Source organism: Girardinichthys multiradiatus, chromosome 3 (genome assembly GCF_021462225.1).
Source record: "Girardinichthys multiradiatus isolate DD_20200921_A chromosome 3, DD_fGirMul_XY1, whole genome shotgun sequence".
Lineage (NCBI taxonomy): Eukaryota > Metazoa > Chordata > Actinopteri > Cyprinodontiformes > Goodeidae > Girardinichthys > Girardinichthys multiradiatus.
Window position 1 is genome coordinate 26,412,851 of NC_061796.1, and position 18,159 is coordinate 26,431,009.

General features: G+C 42.9%; 1 protein-coding gene and 1 long non-coding RNA gene across 4 annotated transcripts in view; one reads left to right on the top strand and one right to left on the bottom strand.

The window, feature by feature from the left end:
* grik2 (glutamate receptor, ionotropic, kainate 2) overlaps nucleotides 1–18,159 on the top strand; it is a 559,972-nt gene that overhangs the window by 78,048 nt on the left and 463,765 nt on the right. The gene's annotated exons all lie outside the window — the stretch shown is intronic.
* Nucleotides 1,249–17,908, bottom strand: LOC124865523. The gene is made up of 3 exons (XR_007037614.1): nucleotides 17,814–17,908; nucleotides 2,657–2,771; nucleotides 1,249–2,581 (listed from the first exon to the last, which is right to left on the bottom strand). It is a non-coding gene; the product is annotated as an uncharacterized LOC124865523 (long non-coding RNA).

Genomic DNA, 18,159 nt, shown 5'->3' on the forward strand with positions numbered 1-18,159 from the left:
CAACCTTCAAATAATCATGTACAGTTATGCACTCAATACTTGGTCGGGAATCCTTTTGCAGAAATGACTGCTTCAATGCGGCGTGGCATGGAGGCAATCAGCCTGTGGCACTGCTGAGGTCTTATGGAGGCCCAGGATGCTTCGATAGCGGCCTTTAGCTCATCCAGAGTGTTGGGTCTTGAGTCTCTCAACGTTCTCTTCACGATATCCCACAGATTCTCTATGGGGTTCAGGTCAGGAGAGTTGGCAGGCCAATTGAGCACAGTGATACCATGGTCAGTAAACCATTTACCAGTGGTTTTGGCACTGTGAGCAGGTGCCAGGTCGTGCTGAAAAATGAAATCTTCATCTCCATAAAGCTTTTCAGCAAATGGAAGCATGAAGTGCTCCAAAATCTCCTGATAGCTAGCTGCATTGACCCTGCCCTTGATAAAACACAGTGGACCAACACCAGCAGCTGACACAGCACCCCAGACCATCACTGACTGTGGGTACTTGACACTGGACTTCTGGCATTTTGGCATTTCCTTCTCCCCAGTCTTCCTCCAGACTCTGGCACCTTGATTTCCGAATGACATGCAGAATTTGCTTTCATCCGAAAAAAGTACTTTAGACCACTGAGCAACAGTCCAGTGCTGCTTCTCTGTAGCCCAGGTCAGGCGCTTCTGCCGCTGTTTCTGGTTCAAAAGTGGCTTGACCTGGGGAATGCGGCACCTGTAGCCCATTTCCTGCACACGCCTGTGCACGGTGGCTCTAGATGTTTCTACTCCAGACTTAGTCCACTGCTTCCGCAGGTCCCCCAAGGTCTGGAATCGGCCCTTCTCCACAATCTTCCTCAGGGTCCGGTCACCTCTTCTCGTTGTGCAGCGTTTTCTGCCACACTTTTTCCCTCCGACAGACTTCCCACTGAGGTGCCTTGATACAGCACTCTGGGAACAGCCTATTCGTTCAGAAATTTCTTTCTGTGTCTTACCCTCTTGCTTGAGGGTGTCAATAGTGGCCTTCTGGACAGCAGTCAGGTCGGCAGTCTTACCCATGATTGGGGTTTTGAGTGATGAACCAGGCTGGGAGTTTTAAAGGCCTCAGGAATCTTTTGCAGGTGTTTAGAGTTAACTCATTGATTCAGATGATTAGGTTCATAGCTCGTTTAGAGACCCTTTTAATGATATGCTAATTTTGTGAGATAGGAATTTTGGGTTTTCAGGAGCTGTATGCCAAAATCATCCGTATTAAGACAATAAAAGACCTGAAATATTTCAGTTAGTGTGCAATGAAGCTAAAATATATGAATGTTAAATTTTCATCATTACATTATGGAAAATAATTAACTTTATCACAATATGCTAATATTTTGAGAAGGACCTGTAGATGAAACCTACATGAAAAGCAAGCCGTCTGTCTACATAAAAGTGTCCCAAAGTGCTAACAGTGGAGGAGATAGGCATGTACAGGTGTATCTAAAAAAAAAAAAAAAAAAAAGAATGTTATGAAAATGTTCAATGTTTTTGTTACTCAAGGGAAACTCAATATATAGATTTATTACACATGGGGTGAAATATTTAATATTTACTTCTTGTAATTTTGATAATTATGGCTTACAGGTAATGAAAACCCAAAATTAAATGTCTCAGAAAATTACAAATATTATATTAGATCAATGAACAAATTCTATTTTAAAAAGAAATGTCAGGCTTCTGAAAAGGTATGTTCATTTGCTCTCAGTATAGAACAGCTTCTTTTTCCATTAATTACTTCATCGTTATGGCATGGCATTGATGCATACTACATGTATGCAAACGTTTTATCAATAATCATATGGCTGTCAATTTGAAGTACCTTACTAGAAATGACACTCAAGTCAAAAACACACATTTTGGCTAAATTAAATACAAAATTAAGTAAATTCAGTTAAATGCAAAAATAAGTACACAGCTGACATGGATTAGGATAAGACTCTGGTTCTAGGATTCTGACAGCAGTTAACGGGAGGGCTGACAGAGAAGAAGCAGAGAGAAGGAGAGGGATCCAGGTAGTATCATAATGTTGGCTTTACCGACTGAGTGTGGACACAATTACGGAAACTCAACAGCAGTTTAACAGTTCATTTGGAATATGTACAAAACAAGGTAAAATACGGACTGGAGCTGCTGGAGGGATCTGGATTGGTACTGAGAAGTATAGGAGAGAGGTTATTGTTTTTCGGAGGATGTTATGGAGAGTAGAGCAGGATACGGTTGAGGTAGTTTACTGTTGGTTGTGGATGATGGCTTGTTGGAGGTGGTAAATCTGCCCCACAGAGGCTGAGTTTGGCAGGAGTACCACGGAGTTTCACAGTGCTGACGTTCTCTCTTTGTGATCGTTAAGTGCCAGTGCTTCAGCTGAGTACATGGTGCTGGAGGTTGGACAGGTAGGTGAGCAATGGTTCGGTGTTTCCATAAGGTGATCTCAGAGCTGCCGGACTGGAGGTAAGAAAGGAAGGGAGGCTATTGGTTGGAGCGGCAGGGAGTATTTTCCAGAACTCGCCGGAGCATTGAGAGAACAAGAGCTTGGAATCCAGGACACTGTCACCAAGTGATCAGATCTGTAAAGAAGGACAAGAAATTCGATTAGAGCAGGCTTAGGAAATGCAGAGAACTGCTGAACACAGTCAGGTTACCACGCTGGCAGAGGCAACAGGCTGACGACTCCCTCCAGGTTCCTGCTCCTTAAGAAGCCATGGGGATTGGGCTGAACGAGAAACCCATGTTGCGGCTGTACCTTCCAGTCACACCCTGCAGAAACACAGCACAAACACAAAACACCTACACACAGCCATTGTAGGATGACAGGTAGATGTTCTCCGTAGGTAAGTTAGGAACCAAAAAGCAGATTGAAGTGTCAAAGCTTCGAGGAGCAAGGAATGAAAAGAAATGAGAGCTTGGTTACAGCTTACATGAGCAAAACAATCTGGCATATGTCTCAGACAACCAGCTCCTCTTTAAGCTCCTCCTGATGAGGCAGGCTTACGGATTCTGAGCTGGTGGTGCCTTGAGCATCTACTATGTCTTACTGGCACCAGGAGATATTTTCCTGGTTTATTGAGCAATACTTTTTTCTGTCTACATGTAGAACTAGACTATAAGACTGGCTGCAGCAATGAGATCAATGTGATGATCTGAAGGACCTTTTAATGTGTTCAGCTACATTAGGATTAAATGCTTTTATTTTGACTGAAGTAAAAGGACCAGATATTTTCAAATTATGATGCAAATCCGGCTAGAAGCTCACAGAGAAGGTTTAACTACGCGCCTGGCTGGGGAAACATTATCTGATTGTGTTTTACAGACAGATAAAGGCGAATGCAAGAGTCGGTTTATAACAAGCCAGTAACAGGGCAATTATCACTATTATGAACGACTTTTAAAAACAAAGTCAAACGTGGTTCAAATAGTCTTATACTAGTTTAGAAAATATTTTTGCTGTTCCTTTCATTTGCATTTTTGAGTTAATACTTTCATTTGGGAATAAATTGAATTTATAAAATTTGTATTTTTATTTCAAGTTATTTTTTTAGGTTTTATTAACAGGAACTAGCTGTCTGTATTAGTTCTGATTATTGTCCGTATACCAGTTTGTATACAGGTTGTATGTGGTGACATGCTTTAGTTGTGTTGATGTGTTGAAAGAAGGGCTGTCCAGTGAGAGTGGATTATAGAGGAAACTGCCTGACTGCTGGTTGGTTTCTTTGTGTGGGTCTCCATTCAGCGAGTGGCCTTCAACCTCTGGTCCATATCTTTCCATTGTTGAAGTGCTCCCCCGCCTTGTTAACTAATCCCCATGTCTATATTTGCTCCGGCAGGGAGTTCCTCTGCTGTCTGCCTGCACGCATGGTTAGCAGTGCTTATACCTGTAGATTTTCACTCCATCTTCATCTCACACTCAACTCTTTGAGACATCAACATATCAAAGAAAATGCATTTCCAACTAAAGCAGTAACACCATGTAATTTGTTGCTACAGCTTCACGCATATTATTTAAGAGGAGTGTGTGCATGTGCATGTGTTTCACTGCATGTGCATGTGTTTCACTATTAAAAAGGGAGAGACTGTATATTTTTGTTCACTCCTTATTGACATTTGTAAATGAAAACAGGGGTGGCTGAACCACTATTTCACAAATCGAGTCCGATGAATCCTGGCATTGTCATCTTGGAATATGCTCGTGCCATCAGGGGAAAAAAAATCCATTGATGGAATAACCTGGTCATTCAGTATATTCAGGTAGTGAGCTGACCTCATTCTTTGAACACATACCATTGTTGAACCTAACCAACTGCAGCAACTACAGATCATAGCACTGCCCCCACAGGCTTGTACCTGCCTCTCTTCTTACCCTGATGCACCCATCACTCAGGAACAGGGTAAATCTGGACTTATCAGACCATATAGTTGTGACTATGAATCTGAATATATTATTTAATATTAATACTTTAATATTTTATCAAATAATATTTCGGTCTGTTAAGGGATGTCCTGTGAATACCAGCCCAGTAAGGGGGTGGTATTTGGACAAAATCGAAAAGGGTGAGCCAAGCTCTGACATTATTGAACAGCAAAACTCTGCACACACATGGAATGAATTCAAACAATTTCTTAAAATCAAAGAATTTATAAACAAAAATAAGTCAACTCAAAGTCAAACATATTTCAATGAACAAACTCTTTACCATGCTAAAACAATCCAAATAAACTACCAAGCAAAATTAAAGAATAACGAAGACTAATGGGCTACGTACAATATAAACAAGTTGATTAAAGATGGTTGAAACCATGACCGAAAAAGTGATGCATATGGGGTAAGAACGCTGTCAAAAACAATGTGTATGTAAATACAGAAATGTGTGCATATTAGTCAATAGTTGTGCATAAGTAAAATCCAAAAGAGGTATTGTATATTTTCTCTATAAGAATACAAAATAAAATGTTACAGCTTCAAGAAATTACAAACACAAAGTTCATGTTTTCAGTTGTGGTTTATTCCTTATGAATACAATATGCTATAACAGTTTGTGAACACGATTTCTTTTATATGAGAATACGAATTTACATCAGTGACTTGGCATCACATGATCTCTGGCTGCTTAGTGGAGCACAGAGTTAGTCACAATCACTCATTCCCATCCTGGTGTGTACACATAAAAACACTCACACCCACGGACCCAACGTAAAGACAAACGACAATGGACCCTTACTCACACTCCCCATACATACTCTATACTCCCAGTTCCAGGTGCCGATACCCCATAGGGACAACCAGCCCCAGGACCCAGAAGGTGGTCCCCTTCCCTCCGGGGGTGGAGACAGGCAGACTGCCCCAGCACCTGAACCTGGTCCGGATCTCCGCCCCGCCAACCCCATACCCAAACACCGGAGGTACCCCAGGATGCCACCCACTCTCCCATAGGGCACACCTCGATGCACCAAGCAGCCCGCCCCTCTACCAAAGCAAAGCCACATCTCAATCAACACTGCACGCTGCCTGGCCAAGACCCTCTTGTCAGAGACCCCCCCCAATCGACAGACCGGGCACCAAAGCCAGGGACAAAGATCCAAGGCAATCCAAACGATCCCGAGAGGGCTGAAAAGCCAGCCCAAGCACCAGACAACCCTCAAGAATCAAACCCCAACACCAGCGCAGATCCCGACCAGAAGGCCCGCTCCCTGCCTCCAACACCAGATGGCAAACAGGGGAGTGAGAAAACCCCAAGCCTACCTCTGCCCGCTCAAATGTGGTGTTGATGCCTGTTGTTGTGGTGTGCATTTAAAATGAAAAACAGGTGGGGAAGAGTGTCTGTTGTTTGACATGAGTGTGATTTTGGGCAAAACACTCCGGAAACATTAGTTTTTGTTTCTACACAATTGCAGCCAGAAAGACAAGTTCCATCAAATGGGGAACAATTTCCTCCAAATGCATGGTAATGTTTGAGATAAGTAAGCTACATTATGCGTAAAAGGTGAAATGATTACCCACTTTTTACAGCCTTTATGAATATTTATGAAGTGTTTTTGTCACTACCTATTTCCCTTTCTTTTTGGATACTCAGTTAGGAGCAGTTAATAAATAAGGTCATGTTTCCTCCCACTGTTTTAATGTAGCACTTGTTTGGACATCAATGCTTTTAACGTTTTGGCTTAACATAGAAAATGTAACCTTTGGTCGTGATTGAATGTTCATTTCTCATCTTCCTATTTTAGGGGCTTTTATGCCTATTGTGGTCTTTAATGTGGGAGCTTGTCTGTGTTTGTGTCTTAGGTGGTAAAGCTGTCTCCAGGCATAAGGGTGTGCAGCGGGACGGTTTTCTTTCCCTGTAACTGTGATTGTCAGGGTTAGTTAAAGCAGAGGTTCCAGTGTTCCCAAGGCTTTAAGGACTGCATGATCCAGTGGCAGCGAAATGAAAAGAGAGACGTAACTTATCCCACCATCCTTGGGGATTTTTCCTTCAAGGGCTTCATCACAATCTCTCCAAATGAAACCATTATCTCAACATTTCTGCCTCAGGCACTGTCACTTTTTCACTCTAACTTTGCACACATATCCTTTTGCACCACATGTCTTCTGCTCCTCTGAACCCTTCCACCCTTTTGGAGCAGCATTTTGAAGTAGTGAAGGGGAGATTAAAGACAGAAGGTGATAAAGGTAGGGAGTTTTGGGAAGGGGGAAATGAAAGTAAAGGGGTGGAGGTGTCAGGGGAGGAGGAACGTGGCAGAAATGAACCGGACTTGGCTTATTGTGTTTGTGTATGACGGAAGGTGACTTAATCAATCCAGGCAAGGCTAAGATTTGGTTTGCTTGTCATTACAGATCCCTGTGCCTGCCCAGAGGGAGAACTCTTCTCCACCTGCTGTAATTTGCTTTGAAATGTCTTTTAATGTGTTTTTGGTCATAATGGATCCCATGGCTCATACCTGTAGTAATACCTGCCTTTTATTTTCACACATGATAGTGACCCATCAACGTCCATGGAAAGAAAAGAGCAAAAATATAAATGCCACAGCAAATTTAAGGAGACCTTCATCAAAGCAATAATCATGAATAATGGAGTGGCCGACGGCCCTGAAGATGATTTATTATATGAAGTCACAGAGGATCTTTTCATGCCGCCGGCCTTTCTTTAACATGGTTAGAAATTGTTCACTCAGGACAAAAGCAATGAAATGAAAATGTAATTATGTTTACCACCAAGTCAAAAATATCACCTCATGAGGGTGTAACGTTGTCAAAGACACTTCTGCAACTCATCTGGAAAACAGTTTTATAAGCTTAATTCCACCTTTCACTCTGAAATCGCTTTATTTCATTTCATCACCCCTCCATGATAGCCCCAACAAGGCTTTAGATGCAAGTAGTCAATATTGTCTTTGTTGTCATAAAGCTGCATCTCCAAAAATTAGAATAATGTGAAAAAAGCTTAATATTTTTAGTGACTCATTTTCAAAACTGAAACTCATATTACATAGACGTATTATTGAATAGCTTTAAAATAGATTCATTGCATATTTCAAGCCTTTTATGGCAGACATATGGCTGATTTTGGCTTAAAGAAGATGAAAATCCCATTTTCAATGTCTCAGAAAAGTAGATTACATAAAATCAATTATAAAAAATTAACAGAAATATCAGGCTTTTGAAAAGTATGTTCATTTCTATCCACTAGATTCTTGGTTGAGGGTTTTTTGCATTAATAACTGCATTACTGTGGTGTGGCATGGAGGCGATCAGCCTGTGGCACTGCCGAGGTTTTAGGGAAGTCCAGGTTGCTTTAATAAAGGCCTTCAGGTCATTTGCATTGTTGGGTTTATTGTCTCTTCCTCTTTTTTTCTTCCTATTCTCTGTGGGGGTCAGGCCAGGTAAGTTTGCTGTCCAATTAAGCACAGTAGCATCATTGTCATTGAACCAACTTGTAGATTGTCACAAGGAATACGATTGTGTCCCATGCGTTGGATTTGTCTGTGGGAAGTGTCTGACTCCAGCCTCAGTTCACTCCTTGTGCATTTGGAACCCTCCTTGCAGAGGGTGGTAATGACGGTCTTCTGGACATCTGTCAAGTCAGCCGTCTTCCCCATGATTGTGTAGCCTGCTGCCCCAGACTGAGAGACCATTTAGAGGTTAGGGAAACATTTGCAGTTAATTAGTTAATTAGGGTGTGAGTTTCCAATATTTAACTTTTTCACAACATTCTAATTTTGAGTTTTCATTATTTGTATGCCATAATAATTACAATTGCAAGAAATAAATCAGAAAGAACAACAAAACTGAAAAAATAAATAAAAACTCTGGTTTTTGCATGAGCAAAAAATGTATTTCTGTAAAAAAGAAACACAGAAGCAGTTGTTGAAAATATAAAATAAAAAACACATGTAGGCACATATCTATACTGATTGGACTTTACCATTATTGCATCTCCTTTTACATTCTGGCTTTATTAAGTATAGCTATTGCTGTAGGATAGAATATGTTTTTGAATCTGCTTTTCTGTGCTTTGATTGATCTGTAGCATCTGCCTGATGGTAACAGTTCAAAACAGAGCACGAGGAGTTTCCTTTATGATGTTATGGGCTTTTAGGGGACATCAGGAACTGCGGAGCTCTTCAAATTTGGGGAGAGGGCAGCCACTGATCTTTTGGGCCACATTAATGCCAATCTGGAGCCACTGTACAGCTGGTGTACTACACACAGATGCACTAGGTCATTAGACTCTCAATAGAGCACTGATAAAGGCACACCAGCAGTCTCTGTGTGATGTTATTTTTCCAGAGCACCTTCTTCATACAGTCCTCGCTGATGATCAGTGGTGATAAGTGGGGAAAGGGGTTCTCTTTTTTCTTATATTCCACTATTATCTCCTTGGTCTTGGAAATTTTGAACAGCAAGTTTTTCTCTGGGCATCATGCTGTCAGCCGCTCCACCTTGTCCTTATAGGCAGACTCATCCCCTCCAGAGATGAGCCCCACAACTTTTGTGTCATCTGCGAACTTGACAATGGTGTTATAGTGAGCAGGGGGTGGAGTGCAGTCATAGGTGTAGAGGGTGTAAAGCAGGGGGCTCAACACACAACCCAGCCTGTGCTGATACTGAGGGCTGAAGATTTATGTTGACCCTCTGGCTGTGACCCAACAGGAAGCTGGGGATCCACATGCAGGTGGAGTGACAATCCAATTTCCCTCAGTTTGTCCACAAATCTGTGTGGGATGATGGTGCTGAATGCTAAGCCGAGTCCACAAAAAGAAGTCGCATGTAGCCTACCACGGTTCTAGATGGAACAGTGCAGCTTGAAGAACTGTGGCTCCTGCTACAGTCATACAGACCCCCACTAGTTTGCCTACAGAGCTAATAGCCCTGTAGGCAAACTGGTGGGGTTGAAAGTTTTGGGGAGGAGTAATAGAATGAGAGCCCTTACGAGATGTTCAAAACATTTCATGACCATGGGTGGCAGTGCAACTGGCTGGTAGTCATTAAGGCTAAAAATGTGTGGTTTCTTGGGTGGAGGGACAATGATGGAGGATCTCAGACAGCGTGGGACAGTGGGCTGCTACAGGGACAGGATAAAAATCCTGCTGACTTCTGCCAGCTGGTCAGTGCAGTCGCTCACCACCTGTCCTGGGATATCGTCGGGTGTAGGAGCCCTCTTCAGCCTTACTGTCTGCAGCATGCGGCTCACCTCATACTCCTCCAAAGTGAGAATGAAGCCATTGTGGGCTGTAGGGTGTAGTACAGCTGCCTGTGGTGGCACCACCTCAAAGCGGGCAGGGAAGTGGTTTAGCTCGCCTGCCTACTGTTGTTGCTGTTCAGGTGGTCCTCGATCCTCCTCTGATAGTCTGACATGCTCTTTGCCTTGCCTCTCTTCAGATTTGCTCAGGCTGTGCTGTGCATTTATTTACCTGAAGGTGGTGTTTCTCTGTCTCACAACTGCTGGACCTCCCCGGGCTTCCAGGGCTTCTTATTTGGGTGGATCTGGGTGCATTTTTCCACAATACCTTTATCTATGGAGGTCTTGATGTAACATAAAACACTGTCTGTGAACACCTCCAGCTCTTGGCCTACAAAAAATCTCCTAATTGGTCTGCAGTCCTGCAGCTGTTGGAAGGCATTATTAGGCCAAGTTTAAAACGTTTTTGTGATGGTAAGACCAAATTTCCTTAAGGGAGCATAAGAAGGAATTAAAAACAGAGTGCTCAGAGTGGCCCGGGTGTGGTAGTGACCTAGCCTTGTAGCCCAGCTCGATGTTGCTGTAGACCTTATAGACTGGTGCCCTGTGTGGCCACCCGTGCACTCTGCCCACACGCATTATGCACTGGATGTGGGGAACCACAGAACAGCGATGTTTCAAGGCTCTTGAAACATCATTTGAATTATAGTAATCATAATGACATTTTTAAAATGAAAACATGTACAGCATGTTATAAGATATAAGCAATACAAAACAAAAATATTTGCTCCAGAAAAAAGTTGGACCTCTCTCCTGTTGTCTTCTTGGTGGGATCAGAGTATTTAATCCAAAAAACCAAAATGCTATTTCTTGCAGTAATAATCAACAAACTAAAAAGTCGCTTGTTATTGAAATTGATACGAGGGTCATGAAAGCCCAAGGAGAAGACATTTGGGGTCCAGGAGTATGGGTGTATTAGAATTAGAAGATATGTCTTTAACCACACCAGACCAATAGTTTTGTATCTTTGTACACAACCATAGACAATGAAAGTAGTCACCGACTTCAGTCTTACATTTCCAGCGAAGTGAAGAAAAGTTTGGATCCATCCTATTTTTGATAATGGGTGTAATATAAATCCGTTGCAAAATTCTAAACTAAATTGATTTTGTCCGCTTGCAGATGAAAACTTTAGCAGCATTTTTCCACACCTCACCCCAGACCTCAGGATCTATGAAAATGCCCATATCCTTCTCCCAAGCCATTTATGTAAAAACTGTCAAAGAGGAAATCATAGAGAGTATAGCTTTGTAAAATAGAGATAAATTAGCATTATATGAACAAATTACTTTCTCTATAATAGATAACTCGTTAGCTACAGTTATGCATCTCTAAGAAAATGCCTAATTTGCAAACATCTGAAAAAGTCTGTTCTTAGTAACTCAACTTTTTTGCTGTACCTGAATAAAAGACAATACCCTGGTAGCCCTTTCTCAGACTACCGTTCAAAACCCCTCTCTTTACAACCAAGGCATAAAATCTGGATTATCTAAAATTGGAGTAAGTGGGAAGTACTCTTACAGTTACCCTCTAGTTTACAAATCATTTTCCAAGCCTTCACAGTATTTAAAGAAATGGGATTAGAACATACATATTTGACCAAATTATTCACAAAAAGGAGGTTCCAAAGAGGGCAACTACACTGAGGACACAATTTCTAACCAGACCGAATTGGCATTATTTTTAAACCAGTGTGTGATCACACGTAAGTGTACTGCTAAATGGTTATGTCTGAAATTAGGCATTCCAAGATCCCCATCAGAGCAAGGTCTTTGAAGTTTAGACAGTTTTTAATGTGGGTTTCCTTTTACTCCAGAAAAAAGGAACTCAGCCATCCTTCGAGCAACTTGATAACCTTGTTTGTCAATTAAAAAAGGTATCATCTGTATTGGGTAAAGTAATCTGGGTAAAATGCACATTTTCATGAGAGGAAACTTGCCAATCCATGATAAAGGTAAAGAAGCCCATCAGTCTAAATCTGCTTTTGTGGCATCCAGGAGAGGTGTATAATTAGCTTTGTACAATAATTCAAACTATGATGTTATAGTTACACCCTGATAGATAAATCCAGAAGAAGACCAGCGTAATGGAAAAGGTGCAGAAAATTCAGATACAGATTATAAGGACCGAAGTAGCATGGCTTCTGATTTGGAAACTTTTATTCTAAATCTTGAGAACTCACTAAACAAAGCAATGGTGTGAATCAGAGTCACAGTAGAGGATCGGGAATTAGACATGAATATCAGCACATCATCTGCACAAAGCAAAATTTTATATTCCCCTTCCATTCAGAGATGACAGATAATAATTTATTCTGTCTAATTGCTTGAGCTAAAGATTCAATGGCAAGATTAAAGAGCAGTGGACTTAACAGGTTGCCCTGCCTATTTCCTCAGAATAGAAGATCAGATTTGAGACCATTTGTTGTGACAGACATAGTGGAAGATTATATTAAATCTGAATCCACCTAAGAAAAGTATCAAAGCTGAATCTTTCAAGAACAAAAATAAAATATGTTCATTCTATGCAGTCAATGGCTGTTTTGGCGTCTAGAGAAACCACTAAATCTGGGTCTTCGGAGCCACGGAGTAACTGAATAATATTAAGTAGTTGTCTCATATTATCACAAGAATTTCAACCCTTAATAAAACCAATCTGATCAGAGCAAATTATTTCAGGGAGCAGGTTTTGCAACCATAATGCCAAAGTTTTGTAATTTTAGGCCTGTGTTAAGCAAGGTGATAGGTCCATAAGAAGTACACTTTTCAGAATCTTGTAATTTCTTAAAAAATAAGCGAATGCTTGCCTCTCTTAAAGAAAGAGGAAGGACACCAGATGTGAATGCATGATGCAACATGGCTAGCAAAGGGTCTAAAATAATATCAACAAACACCTTAGATCTTACATCTAAGATGGCGCCGAAGATGGTCGCCTCGGCCTGTCGGTGCGCATTGTTTTGTTTTGTTTTTTGCTTTAAAATGGTCTTCTGTGATGGTACCCGGAGCTCTCTCACCAGAGAAGAACTCATGAACATCAGGGCTACTACACCAGAGGAGTTATTTCTCCCTTTTCTGCCTATTGCTCTGGAATTTTTGGACATTCTGGTCAAAGGTGCGCTCACCTTTGCTCACGCGGTGAAACGCCGGAAGAGAGGGAAACGGGCTGGGGTGCTGGTACGTCTTTGCCAGTGTGGACTACAAACACCGTTACCTGGAATATTTCTCTCTAACGTGCGCTCACTTCCCAACAAAATTGAGGAACTACAACTGCTGTCGGGGAAAAACAGGGACTTTTATTCATCGGCAGTTTTGTGCTTCACGGAGATGTGGCTGTGTGGATTAATACCGGATTCCATCTCTACAGAGCAGACAGAGACACGGAACTCTCCGGCAAAGCGAAAGGTGGAGGAATCTGTTTCTACCTCAACAGTGGTTGGTGCAACGACGTGACAGTGATTCAGCAGCACTGTTCTCCAGACCTGGAATCCTTCATCATAAACTGTAAGCCTTTCTATTCCCCCCGTGAGTTCGCTTCGTTCATCCTGGTCGGTGTTTACATCCCGCCGCAAGCTAACGTGCAGGTCGCACAGCTCATGCTCGCCGACCAGATACTGAGTGTGGAGCGGACCAACCCGGACTCCTTAGTTATCGTCGTTGGCGACTTTAACAAAGGTAATCTCACCCACGAACTCCGCAAATATAGACAGTTTATTAAATGTCCGACCAGAGAAGACAACATTCTGGATCACTGTTACACCACCATCAGAGACGCTTATCACGCCGTCCCACGTGCTGCACTGGGCCAATCCGACCACATCATGGTCCAACTGATTCCTGCATACAGGCAGAAACTAAAGCTCTGCAAACCTGTTGTGAGGACGTGGAGCAGTGAGGCTGTGGAGAATCTCCAGGCGTGTTTAGGCTGTACAGACTGAGATGTGTTCAGGACTACTACCAACAGTCTACCAACAGTCTGGACGAGTACACAGGCTGTGACTTCCTACATCAGCTTCTATGAGGACAGCTGTGTACCATCATGCACCAGGGTGAGTTACAACAACGACAAACCCTGGTTCACAGCTAAACTCAGAAGGTTAAGACTGGATAAGGAAGAGGCCTTCAGGAGTGGGGACAAAGACATATACAGAGAGGCTAAGTACAAGTTTGGCAAGGCAGTGAAAGAGGCCAAACGACTGTACTCTGAGAAGCTCCAAATCCAGTTCTCAGCCAACGACTCTGCGTCTGTCTGGAAAGGGCTCAAGCAAATCACCAACTACAAGCCGAAAGCCCCCCTCTCCATCAACGACCGACGCCTCGCCAACGACCTGAACGAGTTCTACTGCCGCTTTGAAAGACAAAGGGACAGTCCTGCAACCATCCCCCATGACACCCCCCAACAGCTGCAGCCACAATCCACCACCCCCACCTCCCCAACCTCAAGAGGGGCCTTGGCACCTCCAACCCCCACCCTGAAGTTCCCCCCCACCAGCCCCCTACCCACGCCGGGGACGGCTCTTTCCATCCAGGAGAGGGACATCAACAAACTCTTCAGGAGACAGAACCCCCGGAAAGCTGCTGAACCGGATTCTGTCTCACCAGCCAGCCTGAAGCACTGCGCTGATCAGCTGTCTCCAGTCTTCACAGACATTTTTAACACCTCACTGGAGACATGTCATGTGCCAGCCTGCTTCAAGTCCTCCACCATCATCCCTGTTCCCAAGAAGCCAAGGACCACAGGGCTTAATGACTTCAGACCCGTCGCCCTGACCTCTGTGGTGATGAAGTCCTTTGAGCGCCTTGTGCTCTCACACCTAAAAGACATCACCGACCCCCTCCTGGACCCCCTGCAATTTGCCTACAGAGCCAACAGGTCTGTAGATGATGCAGTCAACTTAGCCCTTCACTTTATCCTCCGGCACCTGGACTCCACAGGAACCTACGCCAGGATCCTGTTTGTGGATTTCAGCTCTGCCTTCAACACCATCGTCCCAGCTCTGCTCCAGGAGAAGCTCTCCCAACTGAGTGTGCCCGACTCCACCTGTAGGTGGATCACTGACTTCCTGTCTGACAGGAAGCAGCGCGTGAGGCTGGGGAAGCACGTCTCTGACTCCCTGACCATCAGCACCAGTTCCCCCCAAGGCTGTGTTCTCTCTCCTCTGCTCTTCTCCCTGTACACCAACAGCTGCACCTCCAGTCACCAGTCTGTCAAGCTTCTGAAGTTTGCTGACGACACCACCCTGATCGGACTCATCTCTGATGGTGACGAGTCTGCGTACAGATGGGAGGTGGACCATCTGTTGGACTGGTGCAGCCAGAACAACCTTGAGCTCAATGCTCTAAAGACAGTGGAGATGGTTGTGGACTTCAGGCAGAACCCATCCCCACCTGACCCCATCACCCTCTGTGACTCCACAATTGACACTGTGGAATCTTTCCGCTTCCTGGGAACCATCATCTCCCAGGATCTCAAGTGGGAGCCAAACATCAGCTCCCTCATCAAGAAAGCCCAGCAGAGGATGTTCTTCCTGCGGCAGCTGAAGAAATTCAACCTGCCAAAGACTATGATGGTGCACTTCTACACAGCCATTATTGAGTCCATCCTCACCTCCTCCATCACCATCTGGTGTGCTGCTTCTACAGCCAAGGATAAGGGCAGGCTGCAGCGTGTCATTCGGTCTGCTGAGAAGGTGATTGGCTGCAGTCTACTGTCGCTCCAGGAACTGTACACCTCCAGGACCCTGAAGCGGGCAGGGAAGATTCTGGCTGATCCCTCCCACCCCGTTCACAGACTCTTTGAGACTCTCCCCTCTGGCAGGAGGCTGCGGTCCATCCGGACCAAAACCTCATGCCACAAGAACAGTTTTTTCCCATCTGCCACCAGCCTGGTTAACAAAGCCCGGAAACCACCTTGACATTCTCCCTTTCCCCCACACCCCCTTTTTTGCTGACAGGACACTTGTAACTTGCAACTATATGCGTTACATTAACGCTCAGCTTGGACTCCTGCTTTACTTGCACTGCCATACTTGCACAATGATCACCTGCACTGTTGTACTGCTCTCGCACCCAATACTGCTCTATATTTACTCTCACTCACTTAAAACTGTGCACATATATTTATATTATATTGTAGATATGTTTATACTGTTTAATTTGTACTGTATTGCACCGACTACGCCAAAACAAATTCCTTGCATGTCCAAAAACGTACTTGGCAATAAAGCTTTTCTGATTCTGATTCTGACCTTGTAGTATTTATACCCATATCCATCAGTTCCCGGGGCCTTCCTCTGACGGCATTGACTTCAATGCCAAGAAAGCCTCCTCTCTGGCAATGGAGCGTTAAGGCTCAGTTTCTGGGTTTCTGTAATCTGTGGAAGGTTAATATCTGAGAAAAAAAATGGTCTAAAAGGCCTAAAACATTGTAAGATTGCTCTTATCTGTACAAGTTGAAATAAAAAGTTGCTATATTGGCATTGATGGATTTTGTATCTAAACATCTGGCACCGTCTGCACCCATGACAGAAACTGTAGTTTGTGCAACTGAGTGCTTCTTGACAAAATTTGCAAGGTATTTACCAGATTTGTCTATGGATTCATAAAGTTTTTGATTTGCAAATTTCAAAGAATATTCGGCTTTATGAATTAACAGGGTATTCAGTGGAGTTGTAGAAGCTGACATTTTTTTAAGTAAATCAGGGTGAGGAGAGGAAATATGTCTTCTCTCCATATCAGCTATTTCCCATTGCAGATACTTAATATGAACCTTTCTCTGTCACTTCCTGGATGCCACATACATAAACAAGCCTCTACAGCAGGCCTTACAAGTCTCCCAAAGAAACGAGGGGTTGTCTGTAGATGCAGAGTTTATGCAGAAGAAAATCTTCAGTTCAGAAGATAGATGAGAAATAAAGCGGTCATCTTTTAGAAGAGAGGAGGACAGGCTCCAAAATTTAGATAGAGCAACATTGGCATGAACAGGAAGTATAATGTTGTCTATAGAGCACAATATAACTCAAGAAATATTGATAGAGGGAATAAAAAAGTAATCAAGTCTAGAAAAGCTTCTATGTGGAGAAGGAAAGAATGTAAACTCCAAATCTGAAGAAAGTAAACATCTCCACACATCAGAATAAACCAAATTTCGGGCCAAAGAGAAAAGGCATTTACTGGAAGCCTGTCAATGGAGGGGTCAAGAATACAATTAAAATTACCAGCAACTACTTCAACAAACTCTGAAAGCACTTTTGAAAGAAAGTCAGGTGAATACCCCAGAGGACAGTAGAAATATAAAAGTGAAATATTCTGAAAAGTGTCCCTGAGACCCTGACAAATTGACCTAAGGGGTCTTAATACAATGTATTACGGTGAAAGGTATTTTTTTAATCGATACAAATTGCCACCCCTCTGGCATAAAATGAGTAAGAATTGGCAAAAACCTGGCCAGCCCATTCCTTACAAAATTTTGTAGAATCCTTCTTCTCAAAATGGGCTTCCTGAAGAAATGCCATAGAGACCTCCTCCCTCTTTAGTAAAGAATAGACTGCTGCTCTCTTAGCAGGGTTCTGTAACCCTCTCACATTCTAAAAGCAAAATTTATTATTTACATTTAACCTTGTCATGACACGTATGAGAAAAAGAATAAATGCAGACACAATGGAAAAAAGTTAAATAAATGCAAAATAAAGTCAGCAAGGAGATACAACTAAAATATTTCCCAATACTGAGCAACACTGACAGAAGAACACGCATAAATAAACCATAGAAGAAAAGGAATAAACTGCTAAAAAATAACGGGGTCTTTCCCTAAAATAAAAGGGACACCACATTAACGACTATTCTCCAACATAACATGTAGCTATATGCACAACCAAATGGCTATGCCACAAGGCTATTATCAATGTAAACAAAGACAATCACCACTTAATATTCAAACATTGGCAGAAAACCGTGCATTCAGCACATCATAAATCATTGTGGTTTGTTTGGACCAATGTGCAGACTGATGCTCATGAGCCGCATGGTGAGTAGAAAGGTTTCTTCTTCTAATAATAATAATAACAACTTACATGGGTAAGCCAGAACAGGGACATGGACATGGAGCCAGGTAGCAACAGGGATGCAAAGAGGAGGAACCAGGGAGGAACCAGTGAGGAACAATGAAAACCAGGATGCTAACTTACTGAAGGAAGTGAAGTATGAGCCAATGAACAGAGAAACAGGCTGATCAGAACTAATCTGGAACAGGTGTGGATCAGGGCTGCAGGGAGACTGAGGGAAATGTGTCTAATTAAACTGATGAGCATAGAGAAACCAGGGACATGAGGAACTGAGCAGAAAACTAGGAAACTAGACTAAATAACAAAACCAAGGGAAAAACTGACCTATCGGAAAATATAAACACACAGACGAAAC